The sequence below is a fragment of the Arachis hypogaea genome, chromosome 13 (genome assembly GCF_003086295.3).
Source record: "Arachis hypogaea cultivar Tifrunner chromosome 13, arahy.Tifrunner.gnm2.J5K5, whole genome shotgun sequence".
Classification (NCBI taxonomy): Eukaryota; Viridiplantae; Streptophyta; class Magnoliopsida; order Fabales; family Fabaceae; genus Arachis; species Arachis hypogaea.
Genome location: NC_092048.1, coordinates 22,962,689 through 22,976,830, shown reverse-complemented (window position 1 = coordinate 22,976,830; position 14,142 = coordinate 22,962,689). Strand labels below are relative to the sequence as shown.

The following is a 14,142-nucleotide window of genomic DNA, read 5'->3' as shown; positions in this document are numbered from 1 at the left end:
GTAAACCAAACCTAGTTGTGACACAACCAAAGTGGGTAGTATCCTTATATAAACTTTCTTATCCAAATCTCCGTGAAGAAAGGTAGTATTGACGTCTAGTTGTTTCACATGCCTTTCTTTGTCACTATTAATGCTAATATTACTTGTAGAGTAGTCATTTTGACAAGTAGACTAAAAGTATCACCATAATCCACTCCTTGCACTTGAGTGAATCTTTTTACAACTAGCCTGGCTTTATGCCTTTTTATCGTGTCATCGGGATAGAATTTTATCCGAAAAACTCATTTGCAACCCACAGTTTTCTTGCCTTTTGGGAGGCCAGTGAGACACCAAGTTCTGTTCTGTTCTAGAGCTACCAATTTAGTTTGTATTGCACTTCTCCAACATTCATGTGCAGTAGCTTCCTCATAAGTGTTAGGTTCCAGATTTGAGGTGATGGCTAGAGAAAGTGACTTATATTTTGAGGTTAGTTTATCATATGACAACTGTTGTGAGATAGGATATAAAATGCTAGAGTTGACAAAGTTGCTAGAGTGAGTTACGCGGGTTATCATACAATGGTAGTCCTTCAAAATAAGCAGGCAATTTTTTTACTCTTTCAAATTTTCTAGTGATACAGTCATGTGTGATGTCTTAGTTTTGTGATGCAAGTACATTGTTAGTGTGTGGTGTAGTAATGAGTACAATGATGTATGAGAAAATTGGTGAATACATTGAGCTTGAGAAGTATTCATTTGAATCTATGAGTGTGGTATGTGTGGACGATTGCAAATTATGTGTGAATGATGTATTATATTGAAAAAGATCAATGCATTGTGGAATACGAGTGGGTGCCGCAGGAATGTCAGTGCTAGTGGAATGTGAAAATAAAAAATGAGTTTCATAGAAGGTTACATTTCTAGATATGAAAATTTCTTTTGATTTTAAATCAATAAGTCGAAAACTCTTTGTTCCAAATTTAAAATCGAGAACTATTTTTCTGAATCTTGGTCTAATTTTGTTCTTAAATTTGTTAATGTGGAAGCATATGCAAGAGAACCAAATATTCTTAAATATGAAAGGTTAGGCGAGTTACCATACAAAAGCTTATAAGGACTAACATTATCTAATTTAGTGACGGGCATCCTATTAATTAGGTGAATAGTGTGAGCAAATGCGTATTGCCAAAAATAATGTAGAATTTCTGATTGAAATAACAGTACTCTAGTAACACCTAAAATGTGCTGGTGTTTTCGTTCTAAAATCCTGCTTTGCTCTGGTATTTCTATACAAGAAGTTTGGTGTAAAATACCAATTGATGAAAAAAATATATTTTAGAGTGAATTCTAATCCATTGTCCGTTCTTATACACTTAACTTATTTTTCAAATTGTACTCTGACAAAATTAATAACCAATTGTAATGTCTCAGATGTGGTTTTCATAAAAAAATCTAAGTGAATATATTCTTGCCATTCACCATAGTAAAAAAAGTACCTATGTCCTTAATTAAAAATTACAGAAATGGAACCCCAAATATCCATATGAACTAAGTTAAAATAATTTTTTATTTCAGTTGTACTAAGATCAAAACATAATTTCTTTTGTTTGCAAAATGACATGAGTCACAAGGAAATTTTGAAGTAATACAATCTATAAAAGGATAATATTTCTTCAGTAAAATCAGTTTATGCATGGGTATGTGTCCTAATCTAAGATGCCAAATGTTATTGTGTTCAGTATGTGAAGGTGTTGTACGATGAGTAGTAGTCGTAGTTGCCGCCAATGAAGCTTGCTTTGTTGGAGGAGGGAGAAAGTGAGAAAATTCTGATTTTCTACTCATTGTATATAATCCTCTCTACACTTAGCAATACCAATTATCTTTAATATGGATCGATCTTGTATCTCACAACACTTATTATCGATTAACAGTTGGCAATGTAAGTTTGAGGTTAATTTTGACACAGAGACCAATTTGAAATCAAAAGAAAAAATATACAAAACATTTTTGAAAAAATTTTTTTTAGAGAATGTGATTATGCCAATGATGATGCTGACAGTTTTGGTCCCATTTGACAATATCATATTGATTGGAGCAATATTTTGAAAGCTTGAATAATTTTTTAAATAAAAATTATATGATCTATTGCACCAGAGTTAATGACCCATAGTGTAGATTTTAGAGTGATAATGCTCATAATTCTTGCATTAAAATATAATGTAATGATTTTACCTGGAGTGGAGGTTTAAATGGAATTAGTCAAATTTTGGTTTGTATTATGAAGTTGTTGATGTATACGTTTGTCTTTGATCAAATCTAACAAGGCAAATCTTTGTTTTAGAGTGAACTCAAATATTGATGTTCCAGTATTCTCTTGGAGACAATTGAACTGGGATTGTTTGTCACTGAGTATTTCATCATGCTCTTCATTGATCACATGATTGATTGTGGTGTTGTGTTGTTGCTTGCTGGAAATGGGAGGAGTACCCATACTTCTTATAGCACATATCTTCTGTGTAACCTTGCTTGTTACAATGAGAGCATGTCATTGTAGCTCCACGATCTTTACTACATGATCTCTACTACATGAATTTTCTCTAGAGTGGAGAAAATAAGCATTTGATTGATCTTGAATCGAACTTGTGTTACTTTTTAAAATTTGAGATTAAATATTTGTGAGTTGATGGAAGAGATTGGCATTGCTCTGGTTGTCAAAATCACCTCTCGAAGATCTGTTCATCAAGTCTTCTATTTTTGAGAAATCAATGAATAACAGAGTAATAATGATTCAGGTCTTTTTCTTTTTCAACTCGTTGATCGCAATAGCTATGTTTATCAAGAAAGAATCTTACAAAATAGTTTCTCATCAAACTCTATTGGATGAGTTTGAAGGAAGAGGTAAGAAAGGAAAAAAGAAAATGTCAAAAGAAAAATAAGAGAAAGACAGAAAACGGCATTATTGACCACTATTAGCAATTTACAACTTTTTAATTCAATTCACAACTTAGTTGCTCTCCACGCTCACCGTACCATGAAGAAATCTTATGTCCTAAGCAATTCAAGCTATGATGTCAATGGTTTGATGAACCAGAAGAGAGAGAAAGAGTGAAAGTTGAGAGAGGTAAAAAAATGAGTTCTGTTATAAATATATTTATTGTGATGCCCTAGCAAAGCATTGGCCCTTGGCTATAAATAGCCCTTCTCATATTCTCTAATATACATAATCAATAATAGAATTACCTATCATTCTCCCTATTCTCTCTCCTCCTTCCCTCAAACCTTAATCCTTATTTTCATAATACGTTATCAGCATGAATTCTAATCTATGGCTAAGTAATTATCTTTTCCTTACTACTCACTTTATTTTCTTAAACATCATTTTCAATTTTTTTTATTTATACATTCACGTTTCTTTATATTTATATATATATATATATATATATATTATATTTTTTTTCATAAATTCGTTTTTCTTTTTGTTCTTTGTTTTAATTCATATATGCATATGCTTTTATTTTAAATTCATATAAATTCATATATGCATATCATGTAATATCATGTATGTAACGCCATCTTTTTTCCTTTTCTCGGGGTTGTATGCCATTTTTTCCTTTCTTTCTTTGATAATTTTTCATTTTTTTCTTTAGTTTATTATATTGTTATTCTTATTTGATTTATTTATATTATTTATTTTTTTATATAAATATAACATTTTATTTAATATTAATATCATTCCCTGAAGTGAATGATCATTAATCATATACAAAATTATTCTTCGAAGTGAATGATAATTAATTATAAATATAATCATTCTCCGAAGTGAATGATAAACATAATTATTCCTTTAAGTGAAGATATACCACCCGTAGTGCTAATATCACAATTTCATTTACATTCTTAGCAGAATGTATACCTTTAATTGTTTATTTAAATTATTTTTACTATCTTAAAAGGTATTTATTTTTATTTATTTATCATTTGTCTTACTTCCTTTCTTTTTATATGTATTATTAATATTATTATTCTTAATTATTTACTTGCTTTTATTTATAGAACTATCATGTCAAATTTATAAAAACTTGAATTTGCCGCTCTTGATTTAACAGACAAAAATTTTTTAGAATGGATGCTTGATGCTGAAATCCACTTGGTATCCAAAAAGCTTGGAGATACCATAAAGAAAGAAGTACAATCATCAAGCAAACATAAGGCTAAGGCACTAATTTTTCTGCGTCATCATCTCCATGAGGGGTTGAAAATAGGATACTTGACTGTTAAAGATCTTCAAGAACTATGGACAAATTTAAAAGAGAGATATGAACACCAAAAGACTGTACTATTGCTTAAAGCTCAATATGAGTGGATACACTTAAGGTTGCAAGATTTTAAAATAGTCTATGAATACAATTATGCACTTTTCAAAATAAGCTTTCAACCGAAATTGTGTGGCCAAAATGTCACAGATGAGGACTTAATGAAAAAAACGTATTCCATATTCCACGCTTCCAACATGTTGTTGCAACAACAGTACCGTGAAAAGGGTTTCAAAAGGTATTCTGATCTAATAGGTTGTCTCTTACAGGCAGAACAAAATAATGAATTATTAATGAAGAACCATGAATTCCTTCCTACTAGCTCAACTACTTTTCTTGAAGTGAATGCGGCATTTCGTGAACATAAAAGAAATCACTATCAAAATATTGGTCGAAACCGTGGCCATGGACATAGACATGGGCGTGGGCGTGGGCGTGACAAATGGAACAATAGGGTTCCTACCCATAATTAAAAGTGGAATAAACATGAAAATCGTGCTCTAAGCAGCAATTCACAAAATGTGAAAAATTTGTGCTATTGATGCGGATTTAAAGGTCATTGGTCGCATACATGTCGTACCCCTGAGTATTTTGTGAAGCTATATCAAAACTCTATCAAGAGGAAATGGCAAAAACAAGAGACGAATTTGACTATTCAAAGAGATGAAGTTGAAGCTAACGGTGTTGAAATAAATATGAAATCCACCGATGATATCTATGCAGAACTTGATGACTTTTCTTAACCTTTGATTTTGGTGGCCCAAGCAATGACAATTTTTTTTTTGGATGATGCAATTTTCTTTTTAGAAGAAGATTAATCAAGAAATCTTTCATTTTAGATTATTTTTTAGCTAGTTTTTTTTTTTAATTTCCTTTCTCCTTTTGATTGTAATTTTAAGTTTTCTTTTAAATTTTTTTCATTAATGGTAATTTTTATTTTTTGTAATGAAGATATGAATATTTCTCATGCTTCGCTCAAATTCAACAATGAAGAAGTATGTCTCATTGACAGCGCTTCAACACATACAATATTTGCTACAAAGGAAGCAAATATAAGTACGATTGTAGGTAGTACAAAAATGATTGAAGGCTCCAAAAAAGTTACTATAGTATTACGTAAAGGAACAAAGTTCTTCATAACTAATGCACTACTATTAAGTAAGTCTCACAGAAACTTGCTATATTTTAAAGATATCTACCAAAATGGATACCATGTAGAAACTGCAAGAGAAGGAAACAACAAATATCTTTATATTACAACTATGAGATCAGTAAAAAAATGCGTGTTGGAAAAACTACCCGCTCTTTCTTCAGGTTTGTACTACACCACTATTAGCAATGTGGAATCACATGCCATAGTAAACTAGAAGTTTACAAATACAAATATATTTACAATTTGGCATGACCGGCTAGGTCATCTGGGTTCAATTATGATAAGAAGAATCATCGAAAATTCATTTGGTCATCCTCTAAAGGAACATAAAATCCTTCAATTCAATGAATTCTCATGTGCTGCATATTCTCAAGTAAAGTTAATTACAAGACCATCTCAAGAAAAAATCGGGATCGAATCACCATCTTTTCTGGAACTCATTCATGGTGACATATGTGCGCCCATTCATCCACCATATGGACCATTTAAATATTTCATGGTTTTAATAGATGCATCTTCACGATGGTCCTACGTTTGTTTACTATCAACTTGCAACATGGCGTTTGCGAGATTGTTAGCTCAAATAATTAAATTAAAAACTCATTTTCCAAACTATGTTATTGATGAGCGGATAATTTATACGCTTTTTGGCATTGTTTTTAGTATGTTTTTAGGAGAATCTAGTTACTTTTAGGGATGCTTTCATTAGTTTTTATGTTAAATTCACATTTCTGGACTTTACTATGAGTTTGTATATTTTTCTATGATTTCAGGTATTTTCTGGCTGAAATTGTGGGACTTGAGCAAAAATCAGATTCAGAGGTTGAAGAAGGACTGCTGATGCTGTTGGATTCTGACCTCCCTGTACTCAAAATGGATTTTCTGGAGTTACAAAACTCAAAATGGCACGCTTCCAATTGCGTTGAAAAGTAGACATCTAGGACTTTCCAGCAATATATAATAGTTCATACTTTGGCCAAGAATAGACGACACAAACTGGCGTTCAACGCCAGTTCTCTGCCCAATTCTGGCGTCCAGCGCCAGAAAAGGATCCAAAACCAGAGTCGAACGCCCAAACTGGTACAAATGCTGGCGTTCAACTCCAAGAAGGACCTCTACACGTGCAACACTCAAGCTCAGCCCAAGCACACACCAAGTGGACCCCGGAAGTGGATTTATGCATCAATTATTTATTTCTATAAACCCTAGTAGCTAGTTTATTATAAATAGGACTTTTTACTATTGTATTAGACATCTTTGGATCATCTTTGGACGCCTGGTTCATCTTTGCTTCATACCAACAATCTCCGTGGGATTCGACCCTTACTCACGTAAGGTATTACTTGGACGACCCAGTGCACTTGCTGGTTAGTTGTGCGAAGTTGTGAACCATGGTATTGGCATCATGTTTTTGGCGCCATTACCAGGGAAAGAAAGAGCGATGAATTTTACATAATCAAAGTGTAATCACAATTTCTGCGCACCAAGTTTTTGGCGCCATTGCCGGGGATTGTTCGAGTTTGGACAACTGACGGTTCATCTTGTTGCTCAGATTAGGTAATTTTCTTTTTGTTTTATTTTAAAAAAAAATTTTCAAAAATCTTTCAAAAACTTCTCCTTTGTTTTCGAAAAAAAAAAATTTTTTAAATAAAAATGTTTTCAAAAATTTTATAATTTTATTCAAAATTTTTAAGAATGAATTCTAGTGTTTCATGAAGCATGTGGAGCCTGGCTGGCTGTAAAGCCATGTCTAAATTCCTTTAGACTGAGGCTTTCAATTTGTTATCAAGAGCAAGCTAGTTGGTGCTAATCCACCTGCTACTGTTCATGATCTACCTGCTGCATGCTAATGCTTGGCTGGCTATTATGCCATGCCTGACCCTTTGATTGGAGCTTTAGACTAAAAGAGCATAAGATTCCTGGAATTCATATTAAAAATTTTGGAATCCTTATTTTTCTTTTTTTTTTTCAAAATGATTTTCGAAAATTTTAAAATAAAAATACAAAAAAATCATAAAATCATAAAAATAAAAAATATTTTGTATTTCTTGTTTGAGTCTTGAGTCATGTTATAAGTTTGGTGTCAATTGCATGTGCATCTTGCATTTTTCGAAAATTCTCATGCATTCATAGTGTTCTTCATGATCTTCAAGTTGTTCTTGGTAAGTCTTCTTGTTTGATCTTTGCATTTGCATGTTTTGTGTCTTTTCTTGTTTTTCATATGCATTCTTGAATTCTTAGTGCCTAAGCATTAAAGAATTCTAAGTTTGGTGTCTTGCATGTTTTCTTTGCATTAAAAATTTTTCAAAAATGTGTTCTTGACGTTCATCATGATCTTCATAGTGTTCTTGGTGTTCATCTTGACATTCATGCCATTCTTGCATGCATTCATTGTTTTGATCCATAACTTTCATGCATTGCATCATTTTTCTTGTTTTTCTTTCTCATCATAAAAATTCAAAAATAAAAAAAAATATATTTCCCTTTTTCTCTCTTATAAATTCGAAAATGAGATTTGACTTTTTCAAAATTTTTAAAAAAAAAATCTAGTTGTTTTCATGAGTCAAATCAAAATTTTCAAAATCTTTTTCAAATGTCTTAGTTATTTTCGAAAATTTCAAAAATATTTTTCAAAAATATTTTTCTTATTTTTATATCAAATTTTCGAAAATAACAATAACAATTAATATTTTGATTCAAAAATTTCAAGTTTGTTACTTACTTGTTAAGAAAGATTCAAACTTTAAGTTATAGAATCATATCTTGTGATTTCTTGTGAATCAAGTCATTAATTGTGATTTTAAAAATCAAATCTTTTTCAAAAACTAATTTCAATCATATCTTTTCAAAAATATCTTCTTATCTTATCTTTTTCAAAAATTTGATTTCAAAATATCTTTTCTAACTTCCTAACTTCTTATCTTTTCAAAATTTGTTTCAACTAACTAACTAACTTTTGTTTGTTTCTTATCTTTTTCAAAACCACCTAACTAACTCTCTCTCTCTAATTTTCGAAAATATCTCCCTCTTTTTCAAAAATTCTTTTTAATTAATTAATTATTTTAACTTTTGATTTTAAACTTTTCAAAAAAAAAATTACTAACCTTTTTCAAAAATTATTTTCGAAAATCCTCTCCCTCTCTCATCTTATTCTATTTATTTATTCATCTACTAACATCTCTTCCTCACATCATTCACCAAATTCGAACCCCCTCTTCTATCTGTGTTCGAATTTTTTTCTTCTTTTCTTCTTCTACTAACAATAAGGAACCTCTATACTGTTACATAAAGGATTCCTCTTCTTTTCTTTTTCTCTTCTCTTTCTTATGAGCAGGGACAAAGAAAAAGGCATTCTTGTTGAAGCTGATCCAGAACCTGAAAGGACTCTGAAGAGGAAACTAAGAGAAGCTAAATTACAACAAACCAGAGACAACCTTATTGAAAATTTCGAACAAGTAAAGGAGATGGCAGCCGAACCCAACAACAATAATGCAAGGAGAATGCTTGGTGACTTTACTGCACCAAATTCCAATTTACATGGAAGAAGCATCTCAATTCCGGCCATTGGAGCAAACAATTTTGAGCTAAAACCTCAGCTAGTTTCTCTGATGCAGCAGAACTGCAAGTTTCATGGACTTCTATCTGAAGATCCTTTTCAGTTCTTAACTGAGTTCTTGCAGATCTGTGATACTGTTAAGACTAATGGAGTAGATCCTGAAGTCTACAGGCTCATGCTTTTCCCTTTTGCTGTAAGAGACAGAGCTAGGGTGTGGTTGGACTCTCAACCCAGAGATAGCCTGAACTCTTGGGATAAGCTGGTCACGGCTTTCTTAGCCAAGTTCTTTCCTCCTCAAAAGCTGAGCAAGCTTAGAGTGGATGTTCAAACCTTCAGACAGAAAGAAGGTGAATCCCTCTATGAAGCTTGGGAAAGATACAAGCAGCTGACCAAAAAGTGTCCTTCTGACATGCTTTCAGAATGGACCATCCTGGATATATTCTATGATGGTTTATCTGAGCTATCAAAGATGTCATTGGATACTTCTGCAGGTGGATCCATTCACCTAAAGAAAACGCCTGCAGAAGCTCAAGAACTCATTGACATGGTTGCTAATAACCAGTTTATGTACACTTCTGAGAGGAATCCTGTGAGTAATGGGATGCCTATGAAGAAGGGAGTTCTTGAAATTGATACTCTGAATGCCATATTGGCTCAGAATAAAATATTGACTCAGCAAGTCAATATGATTTCTCAGAGTCTGAATGGAATGCAAGCTGCATCCAACAGTACTCAAGAGGCTTCTTATGAAGAAGAAGCTTATGATCCTGAGAACCCTACAATAGCAGAGGTAAATTACATGGGTGAACCATATGGAAACACCTATAATCCATCATGGAGAAATCATCCAAATCTCTCATGGAAAGATCAAAGGCCTCAACAAGGCTTTAATAATGGTGGAAGAAACAGGTTTAGCAATAACAAGCCTTTTCCATCATCCACTCAGCAACAGACAGAGAACTCTGAACAAAGTACCTCTAATTTAGCAAACTTAGTCTCTGATCTATCCAAGGCCACTGCAAGTTTCATGAATGAAACAAGGTCTTCCATTAGAAATTTGGAAGCACAAGTGGGCCAGCTGAGTAAAAGGATCACTGAAATCCCTCCTAGTACTCTCCCAAGCAATACAGAAGAGAATCCAAAAGGAGAGTGCAAGGCCATTGACATAAGCACCATGGCCGAACCTGTGAAGGAAGGAGAGGACGTGAATCCCAAGGAGGAAGACCTCCTGGGACGCCCAGTGATTAATAAGGAGTTACCCTCTAAGGAACCAAAGGAATCTGAGGCTCATATAGAGACCATAGAGATTCCATTGAACCTCCTTATGCCATTCATGAGCTCTGATGAGTATTCCTCTTCTGAAAAAAATGAGGATGTTACTGAAGAGCAAGCTGCCAAGTTCCTTGGTACAATCATGAAGCTGAATGCCAAATTATTTGGTATTGAGACTTGGGAAAATGAACCTCCCTTGTTCACCAATGAACTAAGTGATCTGGATCAACTGACATTGCCTCAGAAGAGACAGGATCCTGAAAAGTTCATAATACCTTGTACCATAGGCACCATGATCTTTAAGGCTCTGTGTGACCTTGGTTCAGGAATAAACCTCATGCCCCTCTCTGTAATAGAGAAATTGGGAATCTATGGGGTACAAGCTGCTAAAATCTTATTAGAGATGACAGATAATTCAAGAAAACAGGCTTATGGACAAGTAGAGGACGTGTTAGTAAAGGTTGAAGGCCTTTACATCCCTGCTGATTTCATAGTCCTGGATACTGGAAAGGAAGAGGATGAATCCATCATTCTAGGAAGACCTTTCCTAGCCACAGCAAGAGCTGTGATTGATGTGGACAGAGGAGAATTGATCCTTCAATTAAATAAGGACAACCTTGTGTTTACAACTCAAGGATCTCTCTCTGCATTCATGGAGAGGAAGCAGAAAAAGCTTCTCTCAAAGCAGAGTCAACTAAAGCCCCCACAGTCAGACTCTAAGTTTGGTGTTGGGAGGCCACAACCAAACTCTAAGTTTGGTGTTGAACTCCCATATCCAAACTCTAAGTTTGGTGTTGGGGGAGTCTCAACAATGCTCTGAACATCTGTGAGGCTCCATGAGAGCCCACTGTCAAGCTATTGACATTAAAGAAGCGCTTGTTGGGAGGCAACCCAATTTTTATTTATCTAACTATATTTTTCTTAGTTATATGTCTTTATAGGTTCATGATCATGTGGAGTCACAAAATAAACAAAAAAATCAAAAACGGAATCAAAAACAGCAGAAGAAAAATCACACCCTGGAGGAGCATCTGTCTGGCGTTCAACGCCAGAACAGAGCATGGTTCTGGCGCTGAACGCCCAAAATGGGTAGTGTCTGGGTGCTGAACACCCAGAACAGGCATGGTTCTGGCGTTCAACGCCAGAAATGGCCAACAAATGGGCGTTGAACGCCCAAAATGGGCACCAACCTGACGCTGAACGCCCAGAATTGTGTGCAAGGGCATTTTACATGCCTAATTTGGTGCAAGGTTGTAAATCCTTGAACACCTCAGGATCTGTGGACCCCACAGGATCACCTCAGGATCTGTGGACCCCACAGGATCACCTCAGGATCTGTGGACCCCACAGGATCCCCACCTACCTTCACTCACTTCTTCTCACCCCTCTTTCACACAATCCCATAAACATTCTCCCCCAAAACCCTTCACCAATTACCTCAATCTCTCTTCCCCATCACCTCTTCACCACTCACATCCATCCACTCTTCCCCATAAACCTACCTCATAAACTCCACCTACCTTCAAAATTCAAAATCAATTTCCCACCCAAACCCACCCTAAATGGCCGAACCTTAACCCCCCTCCCTTCCCTATATAAAGCCTTCCATTCTTCCTCATTTTCACACAACACAACCCTCTCTTCTCTTCTTGGTCGAAACACAACCCTTCTCCCTCTCCTCCATTTCTTCTTCTTCTTCTTCTATTCTTTCTTCTCTTGGTGTGGTAAAAGCATAAGCTTTTTGTTTTTCCATTACCATTGATGGCACCTAAGACCGGAGAATCCTCTAGAAAAGGAAAAGGGAAGACAAAAGCTTCCACCTCTGAGTCATGGGAGATGGAAAGGTTCATCTCCAAAGCCCATCAAGACCACTTCTATGATGTTGTGGCCAAGAAGAAGGTGATCCCTGAGGTCCCTTTCAAACTTAAAAGAAATGAGTATCCGGAGATCCGACATGAAATTCAAAGAAGAGGTTGGGAAGTTCTAACAAATCCCATCCAACAAGTCGGCATCCTAATGGTTCAAGAGTTCTATACTAATGCATGGATCACCAAGAACCATGATCAAAGTAAGAACCCGGATCCAAAGAACTATGTTACAATGGTTCGGGGGAAATACTTAGATTTTAGTCCGGAAAATGTGAAGTTGGCGTTCAACTTGCCAAACATGGAAGAGAACGCATGCCCCTACACAAGGAGAGTCAACTTTGATCAAAGGTTGGACCAAGTCCTTATGGACATATGTGTAGAAGGAGCTCAATGGAAGATTGACTCCAAAGGCAAGCCGGTTCAACTAAGAAGATTGGACCTCAAGCATGTAGCTAGAGGATGGTTGGAGTTCATTCAATGCTCAATCATTCCCACTAGCAACCGGTCTAAAGTTACTATAGACCGGGCCATCATGATCCATAGCATCATGATTGGAGAAGAGGTGGAAGTTCATGAGATTATACCTCAAGAACTCTACAAGGTGGCTGACAAGTCCTCCACTATGGCAAGGTTAGCCTTTCCTCACCTCATTTGCCACCTATGCAATTCGGCTGGGATTGACATAGAGGGAGATATCCTCATTAAAGAGGACAAGCCCATCACTAAGAAAAAGATGGAGCAAGCAAGAGAGCCCATTCATGGAGCTCAAGAGGCGTATGAAGCTCATTACCATGAGATCCCGGAGATGCCTCAAATGCACTTTCCTCCACAAAACTATTGGGAGCAAATCAATACCTCCCTAGGAGAATTGAGTTCTAATATGGGACAACTAAGGGTGGAACATCAAGAGCACTCCATCATCGTTCATGAAATAAGAGAAGATCAAAAAGCAATGAGGGAGGAGCAACAAAGACAAGGAAGAGACATAGAAGAGCTCAAGGACATCATTGGTTTCTCAAGAAGGAAACGCCACCATCACTAAGGTGGATTCATTCCTTGTTCTTATTTCTTCTGTTTTTCGTTTTCTCTATGTTAAGTGTTATCTATGTTTGTGTCTTCATTACATGATCATTAGTAGTTAGTAACTTTGTCTTAAAGTTATGAATGTCCTATGAATCCATCACCTCTCTTAAATGAAAAATATTTTAATTCAAAAGAACAAGAAGTACATGAGTTTCGAATTTATCCTTAAACTTAGTTTAATTATATTGATGTGGTGACAATGCTTCTTATTTTCTGAATGTATGCTTGAACAGTGCATATGTCTTTTGAAGTTGTTGTTTAAGAATGTTAAATATGTTGGCTCTTGAAAGAATGATGACAAGGAGACATGTTATTTGATAATCTGAAAAATCATAAAAATGATTCTTGAAGCAAGAAAAAGCAGCAAAGAACAAAGCTTGCAGAAAAAAAATAGAAAGAAAAAGCAAGTAGAAAAAGCCAAAAGCTCTTAAAATCAAGAGGCAAGAGCAAAAAGCCAATAACCCTTAAAACCAAAAGGCAAGGGCAAATAAAAAGGATCCCAAGGCTTTGAGCATCAGTGGATAGGAGGGCCTACAGGAATAAAATCCTGGCCTAAGCGGCTAAACCAAGCTGTCCCTAACCATGTGCTTGTGGCGTGTAGGTGTCAAGTGAAAACTTGAGACTGAGCGGTTAAAGTCAAGGTCCAAAGCAAAAAAAAAAAAAAAGAGTGTGCTTAAGAACCCTGGACACCTCTAATTGGGGACTTTAGCAAAGCTGAGTCACAATCTGAAAAGGTTCACCCAATTATGTGTCTGTGGCATTTATGTATCCGGTGGTAATACTGGAAAACAAAGTGCTTAGGGCCACGGCCAAGACTCATAAAATAGCTGTGTTCAAGAATCATCATACTGAACTAGGAGAGTCAATAACACTATCTAAACTCTGAGTTCCTATAGAAGCCAATCATTCTGAACCTCAA

General features: G+C 35.2%; 1 non-coding gene across 1 annotated transcript; it reads right to left on the bottom strand.

Moving 5' to 3' along the window:
* Nucleotides 1-9,307: 9,307 nt before the first annotated feature.
* LOC112739401 (small nucleolar RNA R71) lies at nt 9,308-9,415 on the bottom strand. Its single transcript, XR_003170338.1, has one exon. It is a non-coding gene; the product is annotated as a small nucleolar RNA R71 (small nucleolar RNA).
* Between the last annotated feature and the right edge of the window lie 4,727 nt (nt 9,416-14,142).